The sequence below is a fragment of the Schistocerca americana genome, chromosome 1 (assembly GCF_021461395.2).
Source record: "Schistocerca americana isolate TAMUIC-IGC-003095 chromosome 1, iqSchAmer2.1, whole genome shotgun sequence".
NCBI lineage: Eukaryota > Metazoa > Arthropoda > Insecta > Orthoptera > Acrididae > Schistocerca > Schistocerca americana.
Genome location: NC_060119.1, coordinates 1,077,623,258 through 1,077,641,641, shown reverse-complemented (window position 1 = coordinate 1,077,641,641; position 18,384 = coordinate 1,077,623,258). Strand labels below are relative to the sequence as shown.

Genomic DNA, 18,384 nt, shown 5'->3' with positions numbered 1-18,384 from the left:
TGTAAGGCATATATAGCGTAGACAGAAAAGGTCTGAAAGGCTTGTAAGGGTGTTACAGGGTAGGATGTGTTGAGAAATAATAGATAAGAAAAAAATTCGCTCTTTGCGCTGTTCCCGAATTAATTAGAAATGAAGTTAGGCAATATGGACGTTGTGCGCACAAATTGAAGCGATCCATCAGATACTACTAGTATCATTTGTTCTCTTAGCATAATTGGTAGTGCAGGAGACTGCTCATCCTTTGGTTCTGGTTCGATTCTTACTACCGCCCCATGTCCAATTTGTGTATCGCTCTCCGATTTTAGGAAACCAAACGAAGGACACGTTTGGCGACACCGTTTCTGGCTGGCAGGGTGCAAGACTTGCCCCCTCCTGGTCTGTACGGCAGTTTTTCGCTGTCGTCCTCGAGCATCAGTTTTTATTGCAGAACGATACCATCCCTAGATTGTAAAATACTTTCAAACTGCGGCAGCAATGAAATACAACGCTTCATTTGCTTTAAGAGACTAAATACCAGAGAAAGCACAATAAACGTACGACATCATATGAGGAGAAATCATCCACAATATTCCTTGGAAAGGGAGGTAAATTTGATTGATATACAAGGTGTACAACTTTGCTTCCGCCGTTTGCCGATAGGTGGCGACAGCGGTAAGTAGCGGTCGAAAGAAACAGATCGCAGACGTCAGGCAGTTAGCTTGGACTTCGGTCGACATAACCTCATTCAAACATTAGGCGATTTGTGTCTGGATCATTAAGTTGTTCTTGATTGAAAATGTCAGTGTACGAGCCTAATTCTCGTCATTTGCGGGAGGTGTTACAGTTTTGTTTCAATATGAAGAAAACAGCGACTGAGTTTCATCGAATGCTCTCCAGTACGTATGGCAAGAACGTTATTAGTGAAAGAACTTGTCGTGAGTGGTTTCAACGCTTCAAGAATGCTGATTTTAACTTCGTAGACCGCCATAGTGGTGGAAGAGAGAGTTTTTTCGAAGACGCGGAATTGGAGACATTGCTGAGTGAAGACTCGCGTCAAACTCAAGAAGAATTGGCACGATTAGTGGGAGTGACACAGAAAGCCATTTCAAAACGTCTCAAGGCTGTGGGCATGATTGAGAAAGAAGGAACTTGGGTCCCCTGTGAGCTGAAACCAAGAGACGTTGAACGGCGTTTGTGTGTTTGTGAACAGTTGCTTCAGAGTCAAAAACGGAAGGGATTTCTGCATCACATTGTGACCGAGGACGAAGAATGGGTTCATTACGATAACCCTAAACGCAATAAATCGTGGGGATATCCCGGCCATGCTTGCACGACGACGGCCAAATCCAATATGCATGGCTCCAAGATCACACTCTGCATTTGGTGGGACCAGCTCGGCGTCGTGTACTATGAGATGTTGAAACTAAGTAAAACAATCACAGGTGCTCGTTATCGAACACAATTAAAGCGTTTGAGCAGAGCATTAAACGACAACCGGCCGCAGTACAGCGAGAGGGACGAATAAAGTGATTTTGCAGCACAACAACACTCGACCCCGCGTTGCCAATGAGGTCAAAACATACTTGGAAACATTAAAATGGGAAGTGCTACCCCATCCGCCGTATTCGCCAGACATAGCTCCCTGTATCACCTGTTTAGATCAATGGCGCATGGCCTGGCTGACCAACACTTCCGATCTCCTGAAGAAGTTACAATTTGGGTCGATTCGTGCATCGCTTCAAAAGACGAACAATTTCTTCGACGCGGTAATCGTGCACTGCCTGAAAGATGGGAGAAAGTAGTGGCCAACGATGGAAAATACTTTGAATGATACATGTTTTATTAAAGCCTCAAATTTGGGGAAAAAACGGCGGAAGCAAAGTTATACATCTTGTATCTAGAATTTTGTGGTTGCTTCTGGATGAGAAAATGACGCCAGTCAAAAGTGACGCAATTTGTGACCTTTCGGTCTCGCTGTCTCCCCACCCGTCTTCTTAATCTTCGCAGTCTTTGCTGGAGACAGTGAGAGCGATTTCTGCCGCAGCCTCAACCACATAACGATCGTGATCTCCGACTACTTCACATTAGATTTTTTCAATCTCTGTCTATGCTTTTTACTGGACTTAGTGACAAAAATCGAAAGTCAGTTATTTCAGAAACAGGTTATTTTGAGCGGTTTTAACAGTCAGGTTGAACTGACGTCGAAAAGAACCCGTGTAACCGAAAACAGGTTGTTTCAGCGATAACCGCCATCCTTATACTCCGCACAGGAGTCGCTATAGCGCCCTGATTCAAATGGTTCAAATGGCTCTGAGCACTATGGGACTTAACATCTGAGGTCATCAGTCCCCTAGAACTTAGAACTACTTAAACCTAACTAACCTAAGGACATCACACACATCCATGCCCGAGGCAGGATTCGAACCTGTGACCGTATCAGCCGCGCTATTCCGGACTGAGCGCCTAGAACCGCTCGGCCACCGCGGCCGGCCGCCCTGATTCCACAACTGTGCTTTTTTAAGAGACTAAGCAATACTTTGTGCCGTGCGCATGCCTCGAGTGCGGAAAGGAAGCGGGAACGTAGCACTGCTACGTTTGGCTGTTGGCAGTGAGACAGGACATCGCGAACATGTAGGATACTGTGGCGGCACTCTGTACCACCAGGTCTTCAGGCACCGCTAATCTTCCGATGCGGCGAGGTGTCGGCGGCACAGTGGGGGCGGTGCGTGGGGGCGGTAGCGGCGCCGGTAGGGGGCGGGGCGGCAAGTTTCAATGAGCTATCAGTGCGGCAATCAGGCGGCGTAACGCTGTTAGCGCGCACAATTACCGCCCGGCCGTGCCGTCACACCCTGCCGCACTCGCCGAACGAGCTATTTTTGGCGCCGTTCTCTGCGATCACGACGCCAAGGAGCGCGGCACGAGGCGCCACCTCGCTTCCCGGCTGCTCGCCGAAGAAAGTGATTTACTGGCTGTCCCACATTTCGCGCTGCACCTTGGGAGACTACTGCAGAGGTTGGACAAGTAACACCCACGCGATATACACTGAAGCGCCAAAGAAACTGGTACAGGCATACACATTCAAATACAGAGGTATATAAACAGGCAGAATACGGTGCTGCGGTCGGCGACGCCTATATAAGACAAGTGTCTACCGCAATTGTTAGATCCGTTACTGCTTCTACAATGGCAGGTTACCGAGATTTTAGTGAGTTTGGACGTGCTATTAGAGTCGCCACACGAACGACGGGACACAGCGTCTCCGAGGTAGCGATAAAGTGTGTATTTTCCTGTATGACCATTTCACGAGAGTACCGTGAATATCATGAATGCGGTAGCACATAAGACCTTCGAAATCGCTCCGGCCGGGAAAGTTCCTGCAAGAACGGGACCAACGTCGACTGAAGAGAAACGTTCAACGTGATAGAAGTGCACCCTTCTGCAAATTGCTGCAGATTTCAGTGCTGGGCCATCAAAAAGTGTCAGAGTGCGAACCATTCAGCGGAACATGATCGACATTGGCTTTCGGAGTCGAAGGTCCACTCTTGCACCCTTGGTGACTGCACGACACAATGCTTTACGCCTCGCTTGGAGCCGTCAACACCGGCATTGGACTGTTGATGAGTGGAAACATGTTGCCTGGTCGGACGAGTCTCGTTTCAAATTGTATCGAGCGGATGGACGTGTACGGGTATAGAAACAACCTCATGAAGCCATGGACGCTGCGTGTCAGTAGGGGACTGTTCAAGCTGGTGGACGCTCTGTAATGGTGCGGGGCGCGTGAAGTTGGAGTGATATGGGAACCCTGATGCGGTTGGATACGACTCTAGCAGGCGACACGTACGTAAGCATCCTGTCTGATCACCTGCATCTATTGGTGTCTGTTGTGCATTCCGACGGACTTGGGCAGTCCCAGCAGGACACTGCAACCCCCCACTCATCCAGAATTGCTACAGAATGGCTCCAAGAACGCTCTTATGAGTTCCATCTACATCTACATACATACTCCGCAATCCACCATACGGTGCGTGGCGGAGGGTACCTCGTACCACAACTAGCATCTTCCGTCCCTGTTCCACTCCCAAACAGAACGAGGGAAAAATGACTGCCTATATGCCTCAGTACGAGCCCTAATCTCTCTTATCTTATCTTTGTGGTCTTTCCGCGAAATGTAAGTTGGCGGCAGTAAAATTGTACTGCAGTTAGCCTCAAATGCTGGTTCTCTAAATTTCGTCAGTAGCGATTTTCCTCCAGAGACTCCCACCCGAGTTCCTGAAGCATTTCCGTAACACTCGCGTGAGGATCAAACCTACCAGTAACAAATCTAGCAGCCCGCCTCTGAATTGCTTCTATGTCCTCCCTCATTCCGACCTGATAGGGATCCCAAACGCTCGAGTAGTACTCAAGAATAGGTCGTATTAGTCTCCTTTACAGATGAACCACATCTTCCCAAAATTCTACCAATGAACCGAAGACGACTATCCGCCTTCCCCATAACTGCCATTACATGCTTGTCCCACTTCATATCGCTCTGCAATGTTACGCCCAAATATTTAATCGACGTGACTGTGTCAAGCGCTACACTACTAATGGAGTATTCAAACATTACGGGATTGTTTTTCCTATTCATCTGCATTAATTTACATTTATCTATATTTAGAGTTATCTGCCATTCTTTACACCAATCACAAATCCTGTCCAAGCCATCTTGTATCCTCCTATAGTCACTCAACGGCGACACCTTCCCGTACACCACAGCATCATCAGCAAACACCCGCACATTGCTTTCCACACTTCCGCCGGCCACCATACTCCCCAGACATGAACATTATTGGGCATATCTGGGATCCGTTGCAACGTACTGTTTAGAATATATCTGTATCCTCTCGTGCTCTTACGGATTTATGGACAGCCTTACAGGATTCACGGTGTCAATTTCTTCCAGCACTACTTCAGACATTATACTTGTTGCGGCACTTCTGCGTGCTCGCGGGGGCCCTACAGGATATTAGGCAGGTGTACCAGTTTCTCTGACTCTTCGGAAGCAAAAACCTGTCTGATTCCTCTTGGGGATCAAAGGACGTAAATGGTGAACAGTGGACAGGTACATTTTACAAGAGAGGATTAGAAAAGTTGCTGGTTTTGCACACAAGGAATAGAGCCAGAGTTCTGCAGTTTACATTTATTCAATTAACCCCCCGCCCCCTCCAAAACCAGCACCCGTTGTTGACGTCGCTAATGCACATTTTTGCAGCGATTTTCGACTCAGGTGGCCGATTCTAATACTGGTGGTGAACGAAATTTTCATCTCTAGTATTTTCCCGCCGAGTGCACCGGTTATCTGGGGTAGTCTGCTTTCGGCAATGGCGAGGGAGCACGCCTTGTTTGCGCCTTGCCTGTGGCGGTGTTTGTTTAGTTCCGCTTAGCGGCTTATCTTTGACTCCCAATTGACCGACGATCGTGACATTTTCCTATCGCCAAGGCACGACTAAATTAACGTTTCCTTCGAATCATGAACGACTCAAAGCGTACGAAGTTGAACGTGAATAAATGCATCTCCCGCCGAAAGATGTTTTCGGAATTAATTATTCGGTCCTTAATACTATTGTGTACAAAAAGCTGGCGAATGAAGAGCTGTGCCCCGACATTGTGCTGCGCCATGCTACTAGCGATCTCAAGTTCCGATACTCTGACGGCCATAAGGGAGCTGTCGTGTTTGATCACGCTGGTTTTGGCCTCCGAACATTGCGGGTTGTCGTGGCCTCCAATAAACCTTACGGCAACGTCGCCAGTCAGGTTGCTGAAAACTGGAAGACGTTCGATACATACCGTGTCCTCCGTGATGTCTGGCAGATAAAAATTGAACTGTCGAAGCACGTGCTTTCCTACTTGGTAACTGCCGGCTGCAGAGCTGTCGTCACGTACGAAGGACAGCCGCGCACTTGTTCAGGTCGTGGCCAGGAAGGCCATGTCCGTTCTGAATGTCTCCTACGTAGACTGGCTTGACGCCGATCGGACACGTCGCTCTCCCTGCCCTTCAGGCGTTTTACTAGTAAGGATACAAACAGTATTTTGAAGCGGGCGTTTCAAGTGAATAGGGAGGATGGTCGATCAACTGGGACATCTGGAGCACCAATTCGGTCACCAAAGCTTAAGACGTGTACGAATGTGCCCCGTCTTGCAACAAATGGATCCTGCTAACTTCGCAACGCGTTTCAGTTACCATCATTTTACAACTGGCAATCACAAAGTTTCCGTTTGGAGGTCGTACATTCCAGAATCGTTATGCCAATAAGGCAAAATCGCCGTGAGCATTGTGGAAATCATCCCACTGACGCACCAGGTTGAATATACCCGTTTGGTAAAACACCGTCTCCTGCTGTGTGAAAAAGTCCGTAACTGGCTGCTACACGTTCTCGTCCGATACGAATCGTCGACCTTTCAAGGCCTTTTTTAAGGGACAGAAGGTATGGTAATAGCAGAGCGAGATATCAGGACTGAGGGCTGCTGATCGAGTGTCTTCCACTTGAGTTTGCGTAATGGATAAGGCTACCTTCCCAGATCGACCGGCGTCTTGTGTCGAATCCCGATCAGCACAGGACTTGGCGCACCATTCCACAATGGTGGTTTTCGACAGTCATACACATTCTTCATTCTCCGATAGGTGTCTACCGGAGTCTTCCTTGGGCAGCCAAGGAAAGAATAACATCACGTTGGCCCAGCTTGGACGAACAACTACGCTATAGTTGATTTTTCCACATTTATCGCGCGGACATCGGAAAGATTCGAATGCCACACTAATACCTTGCCTGTATGTCTGTGCTTACACAGGGTGGTCCATTGATCGTGACAGGTCCAAATATCTCACGAAAAAACTACAAAGAACGAAACTTGTCCAGCTTGAAGGGCGAAACCGAATGGCGCTATGGTTAGCCCGCTAGATGGCGCTGCCACAGGTCAAACGGATATCAACTGCGTTTTTTTAAATAGGAACCCGAATTTTTATTACATATTCGTGTAGTACATAAAGAGATATGAATGTTTTAGTTGGACCACTTTTTTCGCTTTGTGATACATGGCGATGTAATAGTCACAAATATATGGCTCACAATTTTAGACGAACAGTTGGAAGCAGGTAGGTTTTTTAAATTAAAATACAGAACGTAGGTACGTTTGAACATTTTATTTCGGTTATTCCAATGTGATACATGTACCTTTGTGAACTTATCATTTGTGAGAACGCATGCTGTTACAGCGTGATTACCTATAAATACCACATTAATGCAATAAATGCTCAAAATGATGTCTGACAATCTCAATGCATTTGGCAATACGTGTAACGACATTCCTCTCAACAGCGAGTAGTTCGCGTTCCATAATGTTCGCACATGCATTGACAATGCGCTGACGCATGTTGTCAGGCGTTGTCGGTGGATCACGATAGCAAATATCCTTCAACTTTCCCCACAGAAAGAAATCCGGGGATGTCAGATCCAGTGAACGTGGTTCGACGACCAATCCACCTGTCATGAAATATGCTATTCAATACCGCTTCAAGCGCACGCAAGCTATGTGCTGGACATCCATCATGCTGGAAATACATCGCCATCCTGTCATGCAGTGAAACATCTTGTAGTAACATCGGTAGAACATTACGTAGGAAATCAGCATACATTGCACCATTTAGAGAGCCATCGATAAAATGGGGGCCAATTATCCTTCCTCCCATAATGCCGCACCATACATTAACCCACAAAGGTCGCTGATGTTCCACTTGTCGCAGCCATCGTGGATTTTCCGTTGCCCAATAGTGCATATTATGCCGGTTTACGTTACCGCTGTTGGTGAATGACGCTTCGTCGCTAAATAGAACATGTGCAAAAAATCTGTTATCGTCCCGTAATTTCTCTTGTGCCCAGTGGCAGAACTGTACACGACGTTCAAAGTCGTCGCCACGCAATTCCTGGAGTGTAGAAATATGGTACGGGTGCAATCGATGTTGATGTAGCATTCTCAACACCGACGTTTTTGAGATTCCAGATTCTCGCGCAATTTGTCTGCTACTGATGTGCGGATTAGCCGCGGCAGCAGCTAAAACTCCTACTTGGGCCTTATCATTTGTTGCAGGTCGTGGTTGACGTTTCACAAGTGGCTGAACACTTCCTGTTTCCCTAAATAACGTAACTATTTGGCGAACGGTCCGGACACTTGGATGATGTCGTCCAGAATACCGAGCAGCATACGTAGCACACGCCCGTTGGGCATTTTGATCACAATACCAATACATCAACAATATATCGACCTTTTCCACAATTGGTAAACAGTCCATTTTAACACGGGTAATGTATCACGAAGCAAATACGGTTCACACTGGCGGAATGCTACGCGATACCACGTACTTATACTTTTGTGACTATTACAGCGCCATCTATCACAAAACGAAAAAAGTGGTCCAACTAAAACATTCATATTTCTTTACGTACTACACGAATATGTAATAAAAATAGGGGTTCTTATTTTTTAAAAAACTCAATTGATATCCGTTTGACCTGTGGCAGCGCCATCTAGCGGGCAAACCATAGCGCCATCTGGTTTCCCCCTTCAAGCTAGACCGAGTTTCGTTCGTTTTTTGTAGTTTTTTCATTTGACGCTTATTACGTGAAATATTTGGCCCAGTCACTATCAATGGACCACCCTGTATATCCGCATCGGAGTCACGCTACGGTACATGTACACTGCAGAAACGTCCTCAAACGGAAACTTTTGATCGCCTCTGATCTAGCTAGTCTGCTTGTATAGCCGAATGGTCAGCACGTCTGTCTGCTCTGCGGACGACCTGCGTTCCATTCCCTGTATTGCCATGGATTTTTTCCTTGCTAGGAGATCTAGAATGGTGTGCATTCAGCCACGTGATACTAATTAAGGTGCTACTCGACCGAGTAATAGTGGCCCCAAGGTCTATATGTCAACGACAACCAGGAGAGTGGTGCGCTGGACTCATGACCCTCCACACTGCATCAGCATGACGCCGCATGACATAGGATGCCACGGCGGGGTCAGCATATTGTATACAGAAATTGAAGCATCAGAAAAGGCGATTAATTGCGGTTATTTCTGGAATACTTTATACACAGTGTTCCATATTCGTAAAGGATAAACTAAATGGTTCAAATGGCTCTGAGCACTATGGGACTTAACATCTGAGGTCATCAGTCCCGTAGAACTTAGAACTACTTAAACATAACTAACCTCAGGACATCACACACATCCATGCCCGAGGCAGGATTCGAACCTGCGGTCGCAGCGGTCGCGCAGTTCCAGACTGAAGCGCCTAGAACCGCTCGGCCACTACGGCCTGCGTTAAACGTTTTATTAAATTTTAGAAGTGTGCTAGAATGTACTAGATGATAACATCTACTTTTCAGCACGTGACTGGCTTGCACATAAAGCTGTCTTATCTTCCAAGGGCCACAGATTTTACAAGAAATGTGGACATCACAGGAGAAAGTTTAGTGTGTAACAGAGACGAAGAACGACATCGAAAGCCAACGAAACTTTCGGACAGAGTATGTAAGAAAACCACCGTGCCGGAAGGTTGTTCGGTGTTTGTGCACCACATCTATGTTTCAGAGACCAAAGTGGTCACAGTATCACAGACATTTGGTAGAAGTCCGACAAAATAATTGCGTATGGCGGGCAGAGAGTTTGAAATGTCATGAAGTCTCCCATAAGAAGTTACTTCTTTATGCTTGCAAGGTACAGCTCCTTCTGGAACTAAACTTGACAAATAAATTTTGGAAAATATATATTTCTCCAATGAATAAACTTTTCATGTATCCGGCAAAAAAAAGGCTCTGAGCTCTATGGGACTTAACATCTGTGGTCATCAGTCCCCTATAACTTAGAATTACTTAAACCTAACTAACCTAAGGACATCACACGCATCCATGCCCGAGGCAGGATTCGAACCTGCGACCGTAGCAGTCCCGCGGTTCCAGACTGAGCGCCTGAACCGCTAGACCACCGCGGCCGGCATATCCGGCAAATAGAACCGTCATAACGTTCGTATATGGGGTTCAGAGTGTCCTCTAGTTACAAATGAAATAGAAAGAGATACACCTAATCTATATCTAAATGAACACCCTGCAATCCACACTGCAGTGCCGGGCAGAGGGTTCTTCGAACCACCTCCAAACTATTTCTTTAACGTTCTCTCTCTTACAGCGCGTGGGAAAAATGAACATTTTAAATCTTTCTGTACGAGCATTGATTGCTCTTATTTTATTATGGTGATCATCTCTCCCTATGTAGGTTGACGACAGTAAAATATTTTCGTGACTGAACTTTTGTGAAAAGGTTTCGCCGCATCAAAAAAGACCTTTCTTGTGATTGTCATCCCAACTCACTTATAATGCCCATGACACTCACTCCTGTATTTCGCGATAATACAAAACAAGTTGCCCTTCTCTGAACTTTTTCGATGTCCTCCATCAGTCCTATCTGATAAAGACCCTATACAGTACGACAAAGCCCTGTAGAGGACGAACAAGCGTAGTGTGGGCATGCTCTTTAGAAGACGTATTGCATCTTCTTAGTGTTCTGCCAGTAAAACGCAGTCTTTGGTTTGCGTTCCCCACAACATTATCTATCTGATCCCTCCAACTTACGTTGTCTGTAATTGTAGTTTCTAGGTATTCATCGAATTGACAGCTTTTAAATTTGTGTGACTTATCGTGTGAAAAATTTAACGGATTTCTTTTTGTACTCATGTGGACGAACTCACACTTTTCCATATTGAGAAACAACTGCCATTTTCCGCAGCATTCAGACAGTAACGAGGTCAGTATGTGGTGTGGTTTTATGCGTAATTGCATCGTTGGCCCGTTCTCTTTCAGCGAGTTTCCTGTCAACAGCGATGTTTATCTGGACAAGTTATAAGAGTTTCCTGTATTACAAATGGAACTCCTGCAGCTGACGTAATATTCTAGTAATGTAGGACATCGCCTCAGTGGTCCCTAAATGTCCCTCAAAGTCTGGATTAAAGGTTTCTGGAGAGGTGGGTTGAACGAGACGGTCCAATCCAGTGGGTGCGACAATCACCTAATTTCAAACCACTAGACTTGTTGCTATATCTCAATTAAAAAAAGGATTATATGTTCCTAAAAAGCGTTACAGACCCAAAGGACTTGAAGTCAGGCAGGCATTCGCATTGCATTCGAGCATGTCACCATTGAATTCCTGGAGCGTGTACGGAGAAAAATTGAATACCATCTTCATGATTTTGCATGGTAATGACTGGGGTCCACTAAATGTGATTTCGAGCTTCGGAAGCCTACGGTTTACATGATTCCCTATGAGTGTGGCTTTTTACACGTCGAACACACGACACCTACAGTCCATGAGAGATGCACAGAACACCGCTGGTACAGCGGGCTGTAACACCCTAATAAATCGGTTGTGGCAGAGCACTGTACTGACACTAGGCACTCTATGCTCTACGAAAACGTCGAAATTTTAGCCTGGACTTCAAATTTATGGGACTCAGTAGTGAAAGAAGTAATTGAAATTCGATTGGCGACGAATTTAATTAATAGAGATAGCGGCTTCAGCTTGGATAAATCATGGAATCCGACACTTTCTGTAATAAACTTACAAAGCCGTAGCCACAGTACAACTCGCAGTGATACATCGATATTCCAGCGTGGACAGATGGCGGAGCCACAGCATGTGTTGCACCTCTTTGCCGCCAATCAACGAATATGGCGCCTTGTGTATATCTGTGGCCGCATGCGCAGTGGTGCCGATGCGCGAGTACTGGAGAGTCAGTCATTCGGCCATAGAGCATAAACAACGTAGACCGCGCACGCACCAATCTCTGCCGTATTTATGTTTGAAACCAATATCTAAGTCACGTGACTCGGAGCAGCAAGCTAAGCTCGTTGCAGCAATCCGAATCTTTGTCATTACGCGCTATGCGAAGTGAAGCTGACAGTATTTCGCATTTATACCTGAAATCAAGCATAGATCTTGACAATAAAATGACTTGTATTGTTATTATACGCCATGTGCTAGTACAAGTAAACTAATTTTTCCGAAAATCGTAATAATAATGCGATGGTTATTGCTATTACACGTGGCCATTTGAAATGTATTGACAATTCTTTTCACAAACGTCAGGATTACAGTTATTTGGTGAATGCATGCTTTTGTTGCACTGTCAGTCGTAATTCACCGCATCCGTAGAAGCAGAAGACGAACTATCGGTGTGGCAGGCAGCATTTGTTTTCTGACGATCCCTAAGCAACGTCTATGAAATATTTTCCTGCGCTTTTATAAGAAATGAAATAAAACCCCACGTCATTCCAAGCATGTGTGTCAATTTTTACCTCTCTATGTACATTATTCCGTGGTTTATTAAGTTTTCAAATTTATACTGACTTTTTGATCACCCAGTACTTATGAGGAAACAAAGGGTTTGGGTTTGGGTTGTTTGGGGAAGGAGACCAGACAGCGAGGTCATCGGTCTCATCGGATTGGGAAGGATGGGAAAGGAAGTCGGCCGTGCCCATTTCAAAGGAACTATCCCGGCATTTGCCTGGAGCGATTTAGGGAAATCACGGAAAACCTAAATCAGGATGGAGGAAACAAAGCTTTATCCACTTCGTATCATATTTTGGAACCCAGTTCTTAAAAATTAATTCTGTTTCAATGTTGTTAAAGTGTAGAGATGTAAAGATTGCCGGCCGCTGTGGCCAATCGGTTCTAGGCGCTTCAGTCCGGAACCGCGATGCTGCTACAGTCGCAGGTTCGAATCCTGCCTCGGGCATGGCTGTGTAATGTCCTTAGGTTAGTTAGGTTTAAGTAGTTCTAAGTCTAGGGGACTCATGACCTCAGATGGTAAGTCCCATAGTGCTTAGAGCCATTTGAACCATTTGTAAAGATAATTTATGAGACCATGTATTATCATCATGGAAACAGCCTGGTGGATTGGTAAATCAACACAACTGAATGAAAAAGTAGAGAGAGAGGAGTATGTGGTGTGAGTTTCGAAATGCGCCGGGGCGAAACGGCAGGAGCAGGGAGAGTAGGCGCGGCGGCAGAGGACACGGCGCGGCGCGGCGCGGCGGCCCGGCACAAAGAGCAGCCGTGTGGCCAGGAAGTTGGGCCGCGATAACTCGATTGCCGTCGCTGAGGGCGGCCGGCGACTGACCGCCACAAGGGCCACGCCCGCCTCACAGACGCCGCCGGCCCCCTCACGTGATGAGCAAGTGCAAGCCCTCAAATAGCGCCCCCCGCGTAGGCGTCATCCACACAGGACACACGCGCTCCAGGAATACACTCTGTCGCGGGGCTCACTGTCTTCTTATTTTCAGCATTCTGTTATGTTATACACAGCTGATCACTAACTTTGCAACACCGTAAAGACGACATGCGGAAAAAGTTAATCTGACATGGTGTATACCACATGATTCAATAAGTAAAGGACTAGCTTGCGAAGACCATACGAGTATGGTCTGCACAGATTTTATTCATTTTTCTTTGATCGAATTTTTATGTTGTTCAAATGGTTCAAATGGCTCTGAGCACTATGGGACTCAACATCTGAGGTCATCAGTCACGTAGAACTACTTAAACCTAACCGACCTAAGGACATCACACACACCCATGACCGAGGCAGGATTCGAACCTGCGACCGTAGCGGTAGCGCGGTTCCGGGCTCAAGTGCCTAGAACCGCTCGGTCACACCGGCCAGCCTTATGTTGTTCACAAATTGCATCACCTTCCAAACTTTTCAGGCTAATTAAGGCCAGAGAAGCATTGTACTGTCCGATGATGATGATTGAGTTGTGGGGCGCTCAACCGCGCGGTCGTCAGCGCCCGTACAAAGTCCAAATTTTTACTGAGTCCAATTTTTTTCCAATCCAATCTAGCAGCTGTCATTGTACTGTCCGAATGTACTTCTGACCAGAAAGCGATTTTGGTAGCTGGAGTCCAAGGTTTCTGTTAATCACACCTTTCGCGTTCTTGTAGTGATATTTCCATATAAACTTTCATCCCCTAACATACATTTTTTTTTATATCTAAATTAGAAGTGAAATACCAATTTTCACAGATTTAGCTTCAAAACCTTTTAATGTAACGAAATATTTTCTTAAAAACTGTCATCTCCTCTTTCACCACCTTAGCGATTGTATTTCCAAAAACAGTCAAACACCTATTCTTTAATTTCTAACAGAGAATCCAAATACAAATTTTCATAGATTTAGCTTTTAGAACATTTTTATAATTAAATAATTTCATTAAACTTGCCATCCCTTATATCACTCCCTTAGGATGTTCAATTTCCAAAAACACTGAAACACTTTTTTTTAAATTTCTAACTGAGAAGTCAAATACCAATTTCCATTTATGTAGCTTTAAAAAATTTTTAGTATTTCTTTAATAAGAATTTATTTTACAAAATCTTTCAAACACTATTTTCCCCCCTTCGTGGTTGTTTTTCCAAAAATGCTGAAACATGTGTTTTTTATTTCTGACTAAGAAACCAAATACTAGTTTCGTAGGTCTAGATTCAAATTTGCCTTTTTAGCAACAAATTTTCAGAAAACCTTTCATTCCTCATTTCACCCGCTTAGGGGTGCCATTCTGTATGTAAGGAAAGATTATGCACACAGTTCCTCATTCAAAAACCGCATCTGTATGTCTGTTATATGTGAGAATGTGGTGTCATACCTAAGTAGATTCAGAAGGATGTGGGTTGCAGTAGGTACTGGGAGATGAAAAGGCTTGCACAGGATAGAGTAGCATGGAGGGCTGCATCAAACCAGTCTCAGGACTGAAGACCACAACAACAACAACCTTGTGTAACAAGAAAAAACATTTACCAGCACCTGTCGGAATTCATTAGCGGCGTGACTGTAGGAGTGGGGGAGGCGGGCGAGGGTGCAGCGCATTGGGTCAAAATCCCGAAAAAGTGATGGTAAATAAAAAAGAAGTTCGGAGTTAAGAAATTTCGTTTCATAGGTTGGCTAGAGTACTGTTGGGGCTATTGAATTCCGGTCTTAGAAGCGGCAAGCTGTTTCTTCCGAATGTTGAGTTTCGTTCGGATGAAATAAATTTGTTCAGCGAAATCAGGCCGAAATTTTCTCAAAGGGAAGATACTACACAGGTTAGGTGCTTAATCGAAATGCCGTGTGCCTAGGGCCCCCCGTCTCGTAGACCGTTCGCCTGGTGCAAGTCTTTCGAGCTGACACCACTTCGGCTACATTAGTGTCGATGGGGATGAAATTATGATGATAAGGACAACACAACAACCAGTCCCTGAGCTGAGAAAATCTCCGACCCAGCCGGGAATCGAACCCGGGCCGTTAGGTATGACATTTCGTCGCGCTGACCACTCAGCTACCAGGGGCGGACATGTGCATAATTAGGAACACATATTTCATTATTTAATCATATAATTGATACCGGGTTTTCGTTAATTAACTTCCTACCGGAATGCAACCAAAACAATTGTAAAATGCGAGCGAAAAAAAGAGATATGTTTTAGATTCTGCGTCATTCCGCCTCCTTTTTCGTTACTTCCTTAAGTATCTCCTATTTTCTTCGCGAATCAGCCTTAAAATCCACCCACTAGCCGCGACTAAGGCTTTGAGTCATTATTTAAGCGAGAGTTGCAAAATGCCGTTATCTACACTGAGAAAAAAGAATTGAAAATTTTACTAATATACGAATAAAACACACATGAAAACAGTATCAACTATTTGTTAGCACTATAAAATTGCTAATAAGGTATTACGAAATAAAAATATAATTATTAAATATAAAATATATGTTAAATATGTCAAAAATATAAAAAGTAGTGACAAACTCTATTACGATAAATATTTCTTGGCTCTGCTCTTATTAACCCTGCATCTGTGGACAAACCGATGCAACTATAGTGATTTCTTCAAGCTGCACAAACATTCAGTTTTAAGTGTAGAGAGAAAGTAACGCAAAATGGTATTGGCTTGTTTTGAGCCCAGTAACTAACTCAAATTTGAACTTGGACCACATCTTTATGGGATCCGTGGGCGTTACTCAGGTAGTGAGGTCTGGCCTCGCTTAGTGGTAGTGCCGATGGTGTTTGTGATGTTCTGGACGATTACTGACAAGATGCTAGGACTCGCATCTCTCAGTAACACTGTTTGGGGCCAACGTTCTCAGATGAAACACTGAGGACAGGTTTAGAATTTGGTGTAACACATTTGTGCACAGTCTAGTGATGGGGAAGTGTACACTTCTACCACGCCAATGATAAACTGGAGAAGTTTATTACACCATCAGGATTCCTACCCATTCCTGCAGGCTGAACTCTATAGCACAACCATGAGTTAGCGACCGTTGCTATGGAGTCACAATTGGCAATACACCTGCCAGAAAGATAAAAAGTAATTACTTCTTTTCTAAAGTGCGTTGTTATCTGAACATGGCTACTGCATGCAAAGAAAACATTCTCACACCTTAGGCACTGACAGGATCGATAAAGTAGTAGCGTACACGAGGTACCAGTCAACTAGTGACTAACACAGTCAACTGCGTAAAGCAAACAACAAGTAGATAACGTGTTCGTACAAGCAACTAGTTCAAAATGGTTCAAATGGCTCTAAGCACTATGGGACTTAACATGGCTAAAAAAAATGTTCAAATGTGTGTGAAATCTTATGGGACTTAACTGCTAAGGTCATCAGTCCCTAAGCTTACATACTAGTTAACCTAAAGTATTCTAAGGACAAATACACACGCCCATGCCCGAGGGGGGACTCGAACCTCCGCCGGGACCAGCCGCACAGTCCATGATTAACATGGCTCCAAATGGCTCTAAGCATTATGGGACTTAACATCTGAGCCGGCCGTGGTGGCCGAGCGGTTCTAGGCGCTTCAGTCTGGAACCGCGCGACCGCTACGGTCGCAGGCTCGAATCCTGCTTCGGGCATGGATGTTTGTGACGTCCTTAGGTTAGTTAGGTTTAAGTAGTTCTAAGTTCTAGGGGACTGATGACCACAGATGTTAAGTCCCATAGTGCTCAGAGCCATTTGAACCATTTTGAACTTAACATCTGAGGTCATCAGTGCCCTAGACTTAGAACTGCGTAAACCTAACTAACCTAAGGACACCCCACACATCCATGCCCGAGGCAGGATTCGAACCTGCGACCGTAGCAGCGGCGCGGTTCCAGACTGAAGCGCCTAGAACCGCTCGGCCACAGCGGCCGGCTAAGGCGCTACTATTACTTCATAAACGCTGCCAGCGCTGCCACCTCACCATGGACGTTTTGGTTTCAAGATGATTTAACCGAACTCATTTACCAAGTGACTTGGACAGTATCAAGATTACTTTTTAATGATAAAAGTTTACTTAAGTGTTTCTTTTTTTACAGAATGAAGTACGGCAAGTAATATTAATTACGATGAGGAGGCAGAGGAACAATGATTGATATGTGTGCATGCGATATGGCGGCACAGACATCGACCGGCCGCGGCGCTATCAATCAGAAAGGCTACGACCGGAACCACGACAGCGGCGGTAAAAGCCAGCCACGGCTCTGCCCGTGGGCCTGCCACGCTGCTTTCTGCCGCCGCTACCACAACGTACGGATGGTGCGCGCCACGTCCGTTATGGATTGTGATACTGGTGCTCCTCAGACTAGGAAAGACAGTAAGGAATCGACAACTCGGCTCTTGAGAACCAAAAGGAATGGAATACGTATCTGAGAACCGAGAACTTTAACTATTACCATCTAACTACTATCGGCATCATATACGGCCGGCCGAGACCACGAAGTTCTCGCTTTTGGGATATATAATCTAGCGTATCTGCGACCCTAATGTCATCTGTAGCGCCTCAAAAAAAACTTTTATACATCCGTTTTTCAAGTGAGTTTCTTTGAATATTTTACTTTTGGTGCAAAATAATAAAAAACGTGCCGGCCGGAGTGGCCGAGCGGTTCTAGTCGCTACAGTCTGGAACCGCGTGACCGCTACGGTCGCAGGTTCGAATCCTGCCAAGGGCATGGATGTGTGTGATGTCCTTAGGTTAGTTAGGTTTAAGTATTTCTAAGTTCTAGGGGACCGATGACCCCAGAAGTTAAGTCCCATAGCGCTCAGAGCCATTTGAACCAATAAAAAACGTTGTTTTTGGTTTAGCGTGTTTCCTATACTAACCAGGGTTACTCACGCAATATTTTAGGAAATCAGCCTACCCTCTTTGGCTGAATTGGGATGTAATTTGTCGTCCCCAAGACATTTAATTTTGATTTAAAGTTTGTGTTTATTTCAAACTTACCTGCAATCTCATGATATTTTTTCCCTATTGAAGCTGAAATTAATTAATTTTCAAGAACAGAGCTCTAGAATTAATCTGAAA

The 18,384-nt window shown here is 45.1% G+C and overlaps 1 protein-coding gene across 1 annotated transcript in view; it reads right to left on the bottom strand.

Annotated features, from left to right (window-relative positions):
* Positions 1–18,384, bottom strand: part of LOC124550003 (sodium-dependent dopamine transporter) — a 552,321-nt gene that overhangs the window by 281,882 nt on the left and 252,055 nt on the right. The window lies entirely within an intron of this gene.